Source organism: Sus scrofa, chromosome 9 (assembly GCF_000003025.6).
Source record: "Sus scrofa isolate TJ Tabasco breed Duroc chromosome 9, Sscrofa11.1, whole genome shotgun sequence".
NCBI classification, from domain to species: domain Eukaryota; kingdom Metazoa; phylum Chordata; class Mammalia; order Artiodactyla; family Suidae; genus Sus; species Sus scrofa.
Window position 1 is genome coordinate 43,074,258 of NC_010451.4, and position 16,313 is coordinate 43,090,570.

The window sequence follows — 16,313 nt, forward strand, 5'->3', positions numbered from 1 at the left end:
AGATATAAAATGCTTAGCATGGTATTGTCACATAACAAATGCTCAATAAGTGTTAGCCGTCATTATAGAACTGGAGTGGAAAGCTTTAGTTCCTCTATTCACTTGGCTTTAGCCAGTACAACACCTAAACTCCCCTGCAGGGTAAATCCAGTGACTCTGCCACCATCAAGTGACACTGGCCAAGACTTTCTCCCATAGTCCTTAGTGATCTCGGCAATGTAGAAAGTCAGGGCCAATGCTGGTACAACTGCCAAATAGGGAAAGTTGCTAAAATAGTTGTTCTGTCCTTGTAGAAGCCTCATGGATGGCCCCCAGAATGAGTTCGCATCCTAATCCTGAGAACCTGTGAATGTTACCTTATACGGCAAAACAGGCTTTGCAGATGCATTTAAGAATCTTGAAATGAAGAGCTTATCTCAGATGACCATCATGGGCAGGATGTAATCACAAAGGTCTTTCTGAGAGAGAAAGAGGAGGCGTCTGCATCAGATGGAGGTGATGTGATGACAGAAGGAAGAGAGAGAATGGTGAATTCTGAGCAGGGGGGAAGGGGCCCCAAGCGACGGAAATTTTCGGTCACCAGAACTGGAAACCCAAGGAAAATATTCTCCCTTCGGAGCCTGCAGAAGGAATCAGCCCTGCTGACATCTCTACATGAGCCCCATGAATCTGACTTCAGACTCTGACCTCTAGGACTATAAGAGACTAAATATGTGTGGTTTTAAGCCACTGAGTTTGTGGCAATTTGTTATGACAGCTGTAGGAAACCAGTGGGATCCTAAACCATAAAAATGTCCCTCCCTTTCTCTTCAACCTCTACCAACCCAAGCAACATACACCCAGTCTGGTAACCAGGGCCTCCCTGGGAGATATAAAAATGTATTTGCATTAAAGTGTTATGAGTTGTTGTATATCTTTCAAAGAAATTTTACATCTTGCAAAAAGATTCCAGGAAGAGAGTCTCAAAGGCAGAGAATTCTTTTCATTCATATTTGTATTTCTAGTACCTAGTGCAGTGTCTGGTTAATAAATGATTGCTGAAAGAATGAATGAGTAAGTGGCTAACTATATAAATGAATAAATCACTGAACAGGAGTCTAGACTCAAAGAAGGCTCCATCTTCCCTCATTAGTCAGAGATATTTAATCCTCCTTGCTGTTGTGGAAGGCTTCTTGCTGCCTAATTGATATCCCCCACGCTGAATTTTAAGTGCTGTCTTTTTTATCCTCAATGGAGTTAGTGAACATCTGGTCATCAACTAACATTTATTAAGTCACTCTTAGTTTTCTTTTTTTTCAGGCTAAATAATCTCGATTCAAGGAACTGTCCATACCAGTTTTCTCTTTGTTGTGGCCAGAGTGGGCCTGTTTCTGTGATGGGTTTTCCTTTGGGCTCCAACCCACTGGAACTATGATGGGGTGAGGCTTCGAGGGTATTTTTGTTCTCTAATCTTTGCACACATTTGACGAGGGACTACGGGTGAGGAACTTCTCTGTCTTTGTCACCGCAGTACGCTTAGGGAAGGTGGGAAAATCGGAGTCCTGCAGGGATGGGCCTGCGTCAACAGTCTGTCTCTGAAAACTGTGGGGGCAACACAGAGACAAAAAGAACAGATTTCAGCCTCTGAAAATACTGGATTCCAGGCCTGGTTCTCTCATTTACTATTTTTTTTCCCCTCTTTCTATGGCCACACCCATGGCATATGGAGGTTCCCAGGCTAGGGGTTGAATCAGAGCAGCAGCCACCCAGCCTATGCCACAGCTACAGCAACACCAGATCTGAGCCTTACCTGAGACCTAGCATAGCTCATGGCAATGTTGGAACCTCAACCCACTGAGAGAGGCCAGGGATCGAACCCACATCCTTATGAATATTAGTTGGGTTCTTAACCCACTGAGACACAAAAGGAACTCCTCATTTACTATTTGTGTGATGGTGGATAGACCATAAAACCTCCCCAAACTTTACCACTGTCATTTCTAACACAAGGGGCTTTAGAATGTTGTTGTGAGGGTTAAACTAGAAGATATAAACGGCTCTCATAATTGTGCCTGGACAAGTGAGTGCTGACTAAATGTGAAACTTTATAGTGAAAGCACCAGGAAAGGATGTGGCAAAACTTATGTGTTTTCCTTCCATAACATTCTGGGCCAATTATGAGGTGGGCCTGGGGAGATTCCGATCAGGCCATCTTGGTCAAGGAGGATCAGAATTCATTTATTCAGCATACAGGCTTTCATCTTGTTCTCTCAAGGAGTTCTCATTGTAGTAGGGAAATATACAGATAAATTCAACATCGCAGTACAGTGTGATAAGGAGTTGTGGAGAGGCTTCGAGAGGGGGGCACATTTGAACGCGTCTTGGAAGATGAATAGGTGCCCTCTAGGAAGAGATAATGGCATTCCAAACAGAAGAAGCAGAACATATGAAGCCATTGAAAGTGAAACAGCATGAGGAGTCCAGGCAAGAAGGCTGTCCTGAAAGTTATGTATCACCGCTCAAGTTCTCTGCCTTCTAACCACACGGTAGGGTTGTACTTCTCAGCCTCCTTAGAGTTGAGTTTGACTGTGTGACCAGGTGACAAGGAGTTGTAAGCAGAAGTCACGAATGCCACTCGAGACCAGAGCATTTTATAAGGGATGCAAGATCTTCCCAGACTGTCTTTTCTTTTTATCACACTGACAGGTATTATTTGAAATGGGGACTGCTCTGTTAGTCTAGTCCTAGAGTGAGGAGAGGGAGAACAGCTCTGTTCTATATTCTATTATATTGCTCACAAAGTAATACCCTTTGTGGTTCCAGGTCAGTAAGACTTTGGGTTTGTTTGTTACACAGCATAACCTAGCCTATCCTAACTGATGAAAATTGATGGGATGGTCTAGGGAAATAATAACATGTGTTTATTTTCTTTCCTCTCCTAAAAGCACCCCCCCCAAAGATGTAGTAGAATTAGAGGTAAATAAACTTTGGGGACAGCTTTGAATGGGAAACATAAAAAAAGAATCCTATCAACATGTGTAAAGTTGGAGTGTCCACTCTTTTCTTTGGCTTTGAGGAGGGAAAGCCTGGGTCAGGGACTGGCTATAAGTACAGGTGCCTTTGTTGCCCTTGGCCTCTGCTACCTCCCCCGAGTCATTGCCTATCATCATGGGTTCCAAGAGCTGAGGCCCAAGACAATTCTTTATAATAATGATGGCTTTCCCCTTTGCACAGTTCTCTGCCCAGGGTGACATGATTTTGCATATTTCCTTGCTTTGACACATCAAAACAAGCCAGGGAGGCTGGTTTTATGAGTGGTCTCATTTTACAAATGGGGCAATGAAGGGTCAGAGTTTACATGACTTGCACAAGATCACACAATGAGTAAATTTTAGAGGCACGTTTCAATTTGAGGTCTGCTGACACCAACTTATGAATTCTTTCTGCTCAACTGTTTCCCTCCTCCTCCTCCACTTTTTCTTACCCTGAAGTTGTTCAACCTGCCTTTCTAAATACACTCAGAGACACAGGGTTTTCAATTTATAATTTGATAGCTTCAGGGACAGAGTGTAAAAAAAAAATATCAACCCACTGGAAGTTTTCCCCAGCCGTTGGCTCTTCTTTCATCAGAAGGAGTGTGAGGAGTATTATTATGGATGTCAAAATACTTTTATTAATATGCCAATGTCTATTGCTGCAAACCTACACAGATCCAGATTTTTTTGCATCGAGGAGCTTAATGTTTTTCTGCTCCAGAGCTTTTGCTCGTTTTGGAATCCCGTGGACTGAATGTTCTTTCTCCATATCTACTTGGTCCAGCCAAAGGCCACCCTTTCTGTGGAGCCTTCCCTGATTACCCAGAACCTCCATGTTACTGTGGCACATACTTCTGGTTGGGTTCTTGTCGGACAATGCTTTCTATTATGGTTAGTTATTAAGACGATGGTCTTCCTCACTAAAACATAAGCTCTTGGCAAATACAGAACGTGACTTGTTCATTTCTGAGGGGGCCAGTATAGCACCATAAAAGGCCCTGGGATCCAGCCTGAGCTCTGTTATTATCTAAAATGCTATAGCTTTCGACAAATCACATCACTTCCCTGTGCCTCGGTTTTATGAGAGTTGAGATATAGGCTTCAGAGGTCTATGACCCCCCCAAACCATATGCAAATATTATATTTGTATGAAATTTCTTTAGAGATGGTCCAAAATATTCATTAGATTTTTAAAGAGGTCTGTGATCCAAGAAAGTTTATAACCCAATAGATTAAAGAATTTCAAAGTTTCCTCCAAGCTCAACCATTCTACATATTTGTTCTTAAAAATCAGTAGAGCAGAACAGAAAGCCCAGAAATAGACCTACCCTTATACAGTCATTTGATTTTTGACAAAAGTATAAAAGCCATCCAACAGGGAAAGAAAATCAACTATTTTCACCAAAACAACTAGGTATTTACATTGAAAAAAATTTACCGTCACCCTTGTCTCAGAGCATGTACGAAAATTAATTTGAGATGGATCATAGATCTGAATATAAAAGCTAAAACCATAAGGCTTTCGGAGGAAAACCTAGGAAATTTTCATTACTTGGGAGTAGGTAAAGCCATCTTAGGTCACTGACAGCAATAGCCATACAATTAAACAATAATAATGATAAATTATATTTTATAAAAATAGTTTTTTTTCTCACCAAAGTTGCTATTAAGAAAATAAGCCAGGTGCAGATTGAGAGAAAATAATTGCAAAACATATCTGATAAAGAACTGGTATCCAGAATGTATAAAGAAAGGCTACAACTCAGCAATGAAAAGATAAACAACATAATAAAAATGGGCAAAAGACCTGAACAGACACCTCACGAAGGAAAGTGTACAACTGGCCAAGAGGCACATGAAAAAGCGTTCAACAGTGAGCTACTGCTACACACCCATTAGAGGGACTCAAGTTGAAAAAACCAACTATATCAAATGTTGCAAAGATACGGGAGCAGCAGTGAATCTCGTCCATTGCTGGTGGCAGTACAGTACACTACCGCTATGAAAAAGAGCTAGGAGTTTTTGGAGTTCCCTGGTGGCTCAGTGGGTTAAGGATCCAACATTGTCACTGCCGTGGGTTCAGTCCCTCGTCTAGGAACTTGTGTATGCCATGCACGTGGGGAAAAAAAATCTAGGAGTTTCTTCCTAAAACTAAACATTCTTCTATCTTATGATCACTAATATGACTCCAAGAGAAATAAAAGCGTAATCTCAGAGAGACTTGTAGAGGAATGTTCATAGTGGCTTTACTGATTATATGTCCCTGACCTGGAGACAGCCCAGGTGTCCATCATGGGAGCACAGATACATACACAATAAGAAGAGATGAGAAGCAGCTACATACCTCAATGAGGATGAATCTCAAAACATTTTGCCTTCTATTATGAAGGAAGCCTTACATAAGAGCACATAGTAGGAGTTTCCTTCATGGAGCAACAGAAACGAATCCGACTAGAATCCTTGAGGATGTGGGTTCATCCCTGGCTTCTCTCAGTGGGTCTGGGATCCGGCTTTGCCGTGAGCTGTGGTGTAGGTCGCAGATGTGGCTCGGATCCTGCCTTGCTGTGGCTGTGGCATAGGCCGGCAGCTGTAGCTCAGATTCGACCCCTAGCCTTGCAACTTCCATATGCCTTGGGTGTGGCCCTAAAAAGAAAAAAAAAAAAAAAAAGGAAAGAAAAAAAAAGCGCATAGTGTATTATTTTACTTCCATATGTATATATATGTACGACTGAGTCACTTTGCTGTACAGCAAAAATTGGCACAACATTATAAATCAACAATACTTTAATAAAAAAATTTAAAAATAATTGGTGTCTTTAAAAAAAGTTCTCTAAAAGGCAAAATGAATATATAGTGAAAAAAATCACAACACTTGTCTCTTAGGGAGGGAGTAGGGCTTAATTGGGGTGGTGGCATGAGGAAACTCTGATGTGACACTTTTAGAGGGTTTTGAGTTGCACAGGTATGCATTTATCAAAATTCATGGAAGGATACACTTAAGATCTGCTCATTTTGTGGTATGTAAAATTTACCCCTCCCTTCCAAAAAAGAACCATAAACAGATTTTGGCCTCTAATGATATGCTGGCTGAGGTCTTCAGATGTGAAGTGCGCTGATGCCTGCAATTCACTTTGAAATGCACCCCCAAACATAAGATAGATGGATGGGAGATGGCTGGATGGACAGGTATGGGATTAACAAATATAGTAACATCTTAACTGTGGGATCTAAGATGTGGGTAGAAGGCTGTTCACTATATAATTTTTTCATCTTTTTTTCTATGTTTGAAAACGTTCATAATAAAACGTTGCGGCAGGGGGGGAATCTATCAAACAAAAAGCTGACAACCAACCAACCAACCAAGTGGTGAGTAAACAACTAATACAGTATTTCCCAAACTTGACTCTTTTGGACTCTCCCTGTAGTAATTTCCTTGAACTTGGCTCATCTTTAAAATTTATGGTCTACTTTGCCTCATCCTGAGTAATAATACATGTGAGATTTAATGTGACATATTAGTTATATATATTTGTTAATTCGAGATGTTTCATGTTTTCAAAGTTTCTTTCCTTCTTTCTTTTTCTTCTTTCTATCTTTCTTTCTTTCCTTCCTTCCTTCCTTCTTTTTTTTTTTTTTTGTCTTTTCTAGGGCCGCACCCACAGCATATGGAGGTTCCCAGGCTAGGGGTCGAATCGAAGCTGTAACCACCGGCCTACATCAGAGCCACAGCAACACAAGATCCGAGCCGCATCTGCAACCTACACCACGGCTCATAGCAACGCTGGATTCTTAACCCACTGAGCGAGGCCAGGGATCGAACCTGCAACCTCATGGTTCCTAGTCGGATTCGTTAACCACTGAGCCATGACGGGAACTCCCTTCCTTCCTTCTTTTTAAGGCCACATGTTCAACATATGGAAGTTCCTGTGCTAGGAGTCAAATTGGAGCTGCAGCTGCTGCCTTATGCCACAGCCACAGCAGCATGGGATTGGAGCTGCATTTTGACCTATACTACAGCTTAGAGCAAACCTGGATCCTTAACCCACTGAGTGAGGCCAGGGATCGAACCCGCATCTTAGTGGATATTAGCTGTGTTTGTTACTGCTGAACCACAACAGGAACTCCTCAAAATGTCTTAAAAAAGCTCAAATAGAAAACGCTAACAATCTGGCCAAATGCATGCTTCCAAAGTGTCTTTTGGTGTTCAACAACAAATCCTAGGGAGGAAACTATAGAGTTATCTTGAACTCAACCAGTAAGTTATTGGGGGCGAGATTGTGGCACGAGGCCCACACACACGATGCACATGAATATAAATATCCAGTGTTAACTTAAAGATGGCAACCAAGCGTAAACATGTTGCTCTTACCCCCAAAGGGTGCATAGCACACTTTGGAAGTTCTGCTCTTTGCTGCGTGCTGTGGGGGGCATGAGAAATGGTTTCTGGCCTCAAAAAACTTGAGAGACAGCTCCCTAGATCTGCAGACAGAGAGGAGAACAGCCTCTGTGTGCACCCAGGGGCGGCACTCCGGGCTGGACACCAGTGCCTGGGGAGTGTCTGCAGCAGGGCTCTCCCACGGGAGGCAAGGACAGAGATCACAGGTGACACGTGGGTCAGTGGCCTGTCTCCTTGCTCACGAGTGGGGGAAAGATGCTTTGAAGCCTCAGGAACAGACACTCCACTGGCTAGACCTTCAGATGGGAGGCTGTGCCACCGCTCTGAAGAGAAGGAGAAAATACTCGAGCCCAATCCGGCCACCTGATCACAGGGCCCCCCTGTGGCTCCCTCCCGCCTCCCCCCTCTACCTATTCCACTCCTCTCGATTGTCAATTAAAATAAACAGCCTTGTATTCGGAGGCCTGGCTTCAATCTATCTCGGCCGGGAGGATCCGCACAGATTTGTGGCAGTGCCCGAAAGTCCTTGCTCAACCTTTTTAATATCTGAACAAAGCAATCAAACCCGATAAGATCTAGCGAAGGTGAGATCGCTCTTCTGTCTCTGCGATGGAAGCTTATTAGGCTGTGGCCCACATCATCAGAGTTATTGTGCCATGTTAAATTTATTGGTACTATCTCACCTCATTAAATACTTAAATAGACCTGACAGGACAGAAAAACGGGCTTTTTAATTTTTTCCCCCATCCAAAGGGAGCTGGTGTTTCCCAGGTCCCAGTTCACCTCTGCTACAGCTGTTGGCAAAGAAATGAGAAAGCAGAGCAGTGAGTGGAAGGTTCGGGCTGGCTGTTTAGAGATGCTCGGGGGCCTCCCCATGCCAGCCTGACTTGGGCGGGAAGTGGCAAAAGCACCCCTGAAGGATGCTTTGGCGGGAATCAGGTACCAAGAGGCAGAGGTGACCCGGGTGTCCATTCCCTCGGCTGCCTTCCCCAAAGCTGTCTGGATGTACATTTTCCAGGAGGAGCCTGTCAGTTATGAAGCCAGGGCAATGGCCAGAAGTCAAGGTCAAGGTGAGCCAGGAGAGGAAATCGGGGTGTCTGGGGCTGGGAACAGGGGCAGGTTAGCAGCAAAGCAGCCAGCTCTCAGCCCCTCCTCCAGTGTTGGGGCCTGTGGTCTTTATTTAGCAAATAGCCCTTGTAGCGAGGGCTGGCTGGTGGCCAAGGGCAGGATCTCCCCAGATTCAGAGCTAGAGGACTTGGCAGGCTGGTGAAGGCTTGCAGGGACCCACCAGCCTGAAGGCCCCAAGCAAGTTCCAGATGATGCGAGGTGGGTGTCAAAGAATGCTGATTTGGTCCTCTGCCTGCGCCTCTCCCCAGCCCCCGGCTCTGTGTCTGTGTGCCTGGCGGGGCAGGCTGTGGGGGGTAGAGTGGAAATTCAAGACCCGGAGAAAAGCCGCAACCTGAAAAATGTCCTGTAAAGAGTTTCTTCTAGAGCTTGATGCTTTTGTCCTCATTTATCAAGCCAATTTCCTTCTCAGCCAAGGTGATTTGGGACACAGCCTCCCTGTCTCCCCTTCCTCTCCTCATGTCTCTACCTGCAGAGAAGGTCTCTTTTCTCCAGCTGTTTTCCTCTCCCAGCACAGGTCCTTGTTTGCACCTTGTTAATAAGGTGGGCAAGGGGCCAGGAAGCAGCTCCCGGGCGCCTTCCGTTCCTAATGCCCTAAATGGCCATGACACCGCACTTAATTTCCGTTTTACTGCAACTGCTGGCCGAACAGCAGCAGGCTGAGACCTGGGTCCTGTGACAATATCTTCAATTGTGGCCAGCAGCCTCCCTGTAATTAGATGCCACTTGGAGCCTGCCGCCCTGCGGTGCCAAACTCCGTGGACTTATGTAACTGTCCCCCTGTTCAGAGCACAAGGCTCTTTACAAGCTCCGAGTCTCCCAGTGTTAAAACAGCCATAATCCCTTGCCCACCCTGGGAGGGAAGGCAGGCCACCTCCAGATGGGTTATCTCTGTTATCAGCTTAGAATATTGTGGGGCACGTAAAACCCAGGGCTTGTTCAGGAAAGCTAGGGGGTTGAGATTTACCAGCTGGGGAGTGGTTCTTTATCTTTTGGGGGATGTTCCATCGTAGGCTTGGGGAAGTGAGATGCTCAGAAGCCATGGGGGTCGGGGGGGCTTCTGCTGCCTTTGGGCCACATTCAAAAAATAGCGCTGTGAATTTTAAGTGGGGAGTACTCTGAATGAGGCGTGGTGGTACTTTAAGCATGTCAACCGAGGTTTGGGGGGAATTGGACATCTGCCTGTGCCCAGTTTGGTCTCAACCAAATGCTGGGTTGGGGGAGAGGTAAAGTGATTAATTACCCAGTAGTATGTCTTCATTTAGAAGCTACAGCCTCAATTATCTTTAATGACTTCCCCCCGTGGTCTTAAATCAAAACCATAATGGGGGTATGTGGCTGAGATGCATGTGCTGGCGGGCTGGTGAAAAGTGGACTATGGGGTGAAGTCACTTTGGGGCAGGCATGGTGCTGTCTCAGATCAGCCTTCCCTCGAGGACTGAATGGTGAAACTGATGAGACTCGGAATCAGAATGGATAATACCCAGATAGACAGAGCATCTTCAGAGGAGCCCCGTATCTTTACTGATTCATTGATCCTGTTTGTCTTCACTCACTCCCAGAGGTGGTCAGAAGCAGTGACTGGGTGCCCTTCCCTTTGTACGGAGGGACAAAAGAAGTCAGCCCCATCTATCCAACACCTGGTTTCTCCGCATCTCTCTCTATGACGGGGTTCCTGAACTTGGGATGGGAACCACTGAAGGTGCTGAGGAAAACTACAGATTTCTACCCTGGGTGTGTAGAATTGGTTTTCAGTGGCGAGGCAAGATTATCTGCATCTTTTTTTTTTTTTTACTTTTTAGGGCCACACCTGCGGCACATGGAAGTTCCCAGGCTAGGGGTCAAATTGGAGCTATAGCTGCTGGCCTGCACCCCAGCCACAGCAACATAGGATCCTTAACCCACTGAGTAAGGCCAGGGATTGAACTCTCATCCTCAGGGATACTAGTGAGGTTTGTGACCACCAAGCCATGATGGGAACTCCATGCTTATCTGCATTTTTAACAGGTGTTCCAACTGCCCTCCGGGTGAACAGGCATTTGGGCACCTCGTGCCAGCCTTGCTGCCCATCCCTCCTCTTTTGTATGGCTGCCCCTTCAGCATATGGAGGTCTGCAGACTAGGGGTGGAATTGGAGCTGCAGATGCCGGCCTACACCATAGCCATGGCAACACCGGATCCAAGTAGCATCCTTACCTCACTGAGTGAGGCCAGGCATGGATCCTGCAGCCTTGGGAGACAACATTGGGTCCTTACCCTGCTGAGCCACCATGGGAACTCCTCGCTGCCCTTCTTACTTTCCAGATAGGGAGGGATTCACGGAGGCCTCCTCCTCCCACTTTGCAGTTTTCAAACTTGGCAGGGCTGGAGACTGTGTTTTCAACATCTAGGACTCCTTTGAAAGACAAGAGGAAAAAGAAAAAAAAACTGATCTGAGAGGTGTTGTGCTTTGTGGGACATCTGTCCCCCTCCGAGGGGGATGGGCATGGGAGGGAGGGACGTGGAAGGAGAGGTGATTCCAGGGAGAGCAGTTCACTGCCCCCTCTCTCAGCCTGGGTCTCCGCCTCTGTGAGGCAGGGGGGCTGGGGAGATGTCACTCAGGTCCCTTCGTTCTGACACTCTGGGTGTCTCCAGTCTTCAGGCCAAACCTCTCCAGCCCCTTGTGGTCTGACATCAGGGAAGGAGGCCATTTCTGCTTCTAGGTAAGGAAAAGGAGACAGGGTGCCCTAAGTGTCACTGTGGCGTCTCTCTTCATCTTTTTCTTTGACTCCATCTCCCTCTCTCTCTTCCCATTAGACTTAGGGAGAATCTTGAGACAGGTCACCCTCCACTGCCTGATAAAACCCAGTGGTCTGCCCTGGGATCTCTGGGGCCTCCAGCTCATTTTCTGCTTCACATGGTGCTTCCAGGACTGGAGAATTTCCTTTAGGATCCTACTCCATGTTTGACTTCCAGGTGGCCCTTCTCAATTTACTGAATATAAATTATGCTTCCAGAGACAAATAGTTCTTTCTTTCTTGTTCCTTGGGATCCATTGCCCTCAGATCGAAATGCAGGAACTCTTTTTTAATGGGATCTCATGTATCTAAGTTCTCAACTCTTTCAAATTAATAGGAAGAGTTAATTAACAAGTCACTGTGTCTTTTAGGCTGGTTCACCTGTGCCAGTGGAATTTATGGATTATATTCCAGAGAGAAGTCAAGGATGACTCCGGGGTACTTGGCCTTGAAAAACAAAGTTGCTATTTACAATTGGCCATCGATTGACATTTGCTGGAGCCTAATGAAGCATGGTCTTTGGAGCAAGGCTGGAAGTCTGGACATGACTCCGCTTAATTCAAGAGGTAGCTGCTGGTGGCCACTGTGTTCCCACCATGGGGCTGGGCACTGGAGATGCTGGATGACACCAGGAGGGAAAAGACATAGACCTGTTCCCGAAGAGCTCACCTTGAAGAAGGGCGTGGCCATGACATCAGTCAGTCCTGGCTGCTTGGAGGATGGTTGTACCTGAAACTTGCTGAGGAGGAATGCACAGCTGGAAGGACTTCAAACCTGTCAATGCTCTAAAATTGAAGCTTACCCAGTGACTGAGTTAAGCTACAGGCGTGCGGTGTCTGATTTGAACTCAGTATATTCGAAAATACTTCCTTCCCTTCCTTTAAAAATTTTGTTTCTACTGCCTTGTACTTATGCACAAAGGGTAGAACATTTTCCAGTATTTTTATGAAGACAAAGATATAGGCCTTTGATGGTGATAAATTCCGTGAGGTTTTTTTTTGTTTGTTTGTTGTTTGTTTGTCTGTTTGTTTTGCTTTGTTTTTTGAGGATATCCACCTTGTCAATACACAACGATAAAGAGGTCTGTGTTTGGGAGCAGGAGGTTAAGGAATCTGAGCATTTAAGCCAGATTCACTGCTTCCCTAGTTCATTCTCTGATTCAAGTATTGGATCTTTGCTATAGTGGCTGATAGGCTAATGATTCCTTCATTTATTTATTCAATAAACATCCACAGATTTCTTCATCTAAGCTCTTATCCAAGAAAAGCAAGTGGAATGTTATTCTTCCTTCTAGTTTCTCTTTTCTTGGTTTCCTTCCAAAGCAATTGAGAGGGGTTGGAGGGCAATAGGAGGGGAGATGTTGAACGTGGCTCCTCTGGGATGCATGTCCTTGGCAATGGCAGTGCCCCGAGAAGGAGAGAGCCTTGAACGTGCAGAAAGATGGCAGCGTCTCCTTGGGCTCCAGCATCCTCTCCTGTCCCTCATGCTCTTCTTCAGCTCCCTTGGTCTTCTCCTGTTTCTTTCTTCCTGGAGGTTTTTGGCCTTAGAGCGCTTAGGGTACCTGTGAGTTCCTCAGCCCTGCTATCCTGCCTCTTTTTCCAACAATCCAGGGAGTGGGCAGCATCTGGTGCTCATGTCTCCTGAGAGCCTTTTTAATATTATTTCATTTCTTTTAACCTTTATTAAGACAAACATTGAGCCGAGAAGAGTCTATATTCCCACCAGAGACACTCTCCATTTCGATATTAAAAACAAAACAAAACCTAAACTCACCCAACCTGAGTCCCCTGGGAGGAGAGAGAGAGAGGAGAGAGGAAAAAAAAAGAAAAAGAAAAAGAAAAAGAATATCCTAGAGATATTTTTACCTTCAAAGATCCATCACTCATTACTGCATCTCACAGACACGTCTACAATCTCATCTTCTTACAATTCTCCGTGAAATAAGTGTAAATGGAAAATAATACCCCATTTTGAAAGTTCAACGAAATGTCTTTATCCACCAAATGTAGCCCCAGCTGTCTCATTTTCAGAAACAAAGCCTGATTTTAAATAGCAGCTCGCCACCCAAATAAACACCGGCAGCTCTCTGCAGCTCCTCATGGCAGGAGCTGCAGCGGCACCCCCCACTCCCCCCATAACCGCCATCTCCCAGTCAACATGGGATGGACTTCTGGGGAGGCCCACACCCCAGCTTCAGCTGGTTTCAGGGGTCCCTCCCTCCGAGGAGGGAGAAATGGGAGAATTCTGTAAACATTTGAAACAGGCTCTCCCTCACCACCTGGGGAGAGAGTTACCTGGTTAACCGTCCCCACCAGAGCCCCATCCCACTCCAGACCACAGCATGGACCCCCCCAAGCTGGGAAGAGGGGTAACGAGAAGGTCCCCCTCCCCATCCACTGCACCTGATTTCCACCTGGATAAACAAAGGATGAGCCACAGTAGACTTGCTCCCCTTGCAAGAGGAAAGGTGTTTAGAAGCACAAAGGAGAGGGGGAAGCACCTCCTGAAGAGTTTAACCCCCTTTCACACAGCCGCTCTATGACACTGAGCAAATCCTTGAGATGCTCCTTGAGGCTCCTCTCGCCGACGACTGATAGGAATTGCAACCATCCTATCCCAACCCCTGCTCTTTCCCTCCTCCATTTTCTCCACCTCAGCCAAATGCAACTCCATCTGTCCAGCCCCTCAAGTTAAAACAATAACAACCTGACTCCCCTCCCACATCTGATGGGACTGCATAACCTGTTGGTTCCACCTTCAGTTACAGCCAGAATCAGATCGGTTCTCTGCATCGCCATCCCCGTGTGCCTGGTCGTAGACAACCAGCATCACTGACTGCTTTCACCCTTGGTGTGGCAGCAAAGCGAGGCAGGGCAAGCACAGAATCTGGAGCCAACCTGCTTAGATTCCAAGCCTGGCTCCTTCACTTACTTGCTGTGACCAGGTTACCCACGAGCTCCGCATGCTTTTGTTTTCTCACCTGTGAAATGGGAACAATAACTGATTCCCTCTTAGGGAGGAGCTGGTTGAATGAAGATGCATAAAAGAGCTTGAAACAGTGCCCGGTGCTAAAGAAGTGCTGCATAGTATTAGCTGTTATTATTGTTTATATGATTCTCAACAGAGTGCCAGAATGATCTGTTACAACAGAAATCAGACCATACCACTCCTCTGTTCAAATCCTGTTCCAGGATCTCCTCCAGGATTCCTTCAAGGCCATATGAGCTTCGATCGCCTTTATCACTCCCTTTTGGGTTCTGTTCCAGCCACACTGAGCCTGGGTTTCCTGGCACACACTGGCTCATCCTCACCTCGGGATCTTTCCACTTGCTGCTGACTCGGCAGGGAACACCCTTTCCCCAGAGAACCACGTGGTTTTTCTCCCGCCCTCCATTCAAAGATCACCTTCTCCATGCAGTCATCTCTGACTACTCTATTTAAAATTAAACCCAAATGCTCTCCATTCCTCTTTTTTTCTGCTTTATCTTTCTCCTTAGTACTTATCACTATCTAATATACTATGTATTGTACTTATTTATTTCGTTTACTATCTGTCCTTTCCATTAGACTGTAAGCCCCACGAGTGTAGGATTTTTTTTTTTTTGGTCTATTTGTTCACTGATATATTCCCAACACTAAAATAGTGCCTGGCATGAAATGGACCTTCAGTAAATATTTGTTCAATGGATGAATATAAATACAGTTAAACCTGACAGTCTTGGAGAGCTTCCCTTTTAGGTTAACATTCTGTGATCGTCTCATGCACCTTCTTACCTGTGGAGGAGAGATGTTTGCAGTTATACCATCCACAGGGGGTTGAACGACTTTTATAGAGCTGCTGGAACACTGGGGGAGAGGTAGTTCTGGACGCTGGATCTTATGACACTGACTACAGGTCTCTTCCCTCCCTTCTAACACGGCATTTTCCTGGACACATTTGCTAAATGGATAGATGAATGGATGGATGGATGGATAGATGCATGCATGCATGCATGCATACATGCATTCATAAAGGAATCCCCCTCCTCCTGTGGATGCAGGCAAGAGACAGTAAAAGTAGCCTAAGGAGAAGACCGAAGTTTACTTTGACAGCGTGAGGCTGACTCCAAGCCCAGCCAGGAAGGAAGGGTCCATCAGTGCTCAGCCTGCCCATGAATCATCCTCGGTGATTCAGAGCTGGGAGGCCTGTCAGGGAAATCTCAGATGGAATTGATGTACCAAGGTGTCACTCTCTGCAAGCTGTTTATTGGAAGTGACACCATGGGAGATTGACAGGTAGTCACTGGACAAATAGGCAGATCACAGGCTCACAGAGATGCCTGGCGGCCCATATTGTTTGGGAAACTCAAGGCCAGGCTCTGGAGAGGCTTCCATAAAACTTGGCCAGCATCATGACAGACGGGCATAGGGAATACTGCGGTGAAATGGTAGTGAACTCAGGGGTCATTTAGGGTGGGGGGTGTTCTTTTTTTTTCTTCTTCAGCTTTATTTTATTTTCCTTTTTTCCTTTTTAGAAAGCTAACCGGACCACCCCACATCAACCCGTATGAGTTCTCTGTGAAAGGGGCCTCTGAGCTATATGGAGTGTAGGTTGGCCAGAACCCAGCCTGCTGCTAGACCAAGGTTGTGGGGACCTTTATATCTTCTCAGATCTGTACCAAACTGCTCTCTATCTCCTTGCAACCCAAGAATGAGGGCTAATAGTTACGGAGTACTTACTCCATTGCTACCCCCTTAACATGCCTTATTTTTCCTTCGCTGCAGCAAGAGGTGATAGCGATGGCATTTCCCATGTTATAGTTGAAGAAATGAGACTCGAAAGGTTAAATTACTTGTTTGGGTGTTATGTCTACACAGTGGCTGAACCCAGATTGCAATCCAGGTTTGTGTAACTCCCTGCCTCATTCTTAACCCTCAGCATCCCTCCATGGTCAAGGGGAACCAGGCTCTCATCCCACCCCTCAGCCAGGTCCTCAAAGCCATCACCATTAGGCACTTCTCC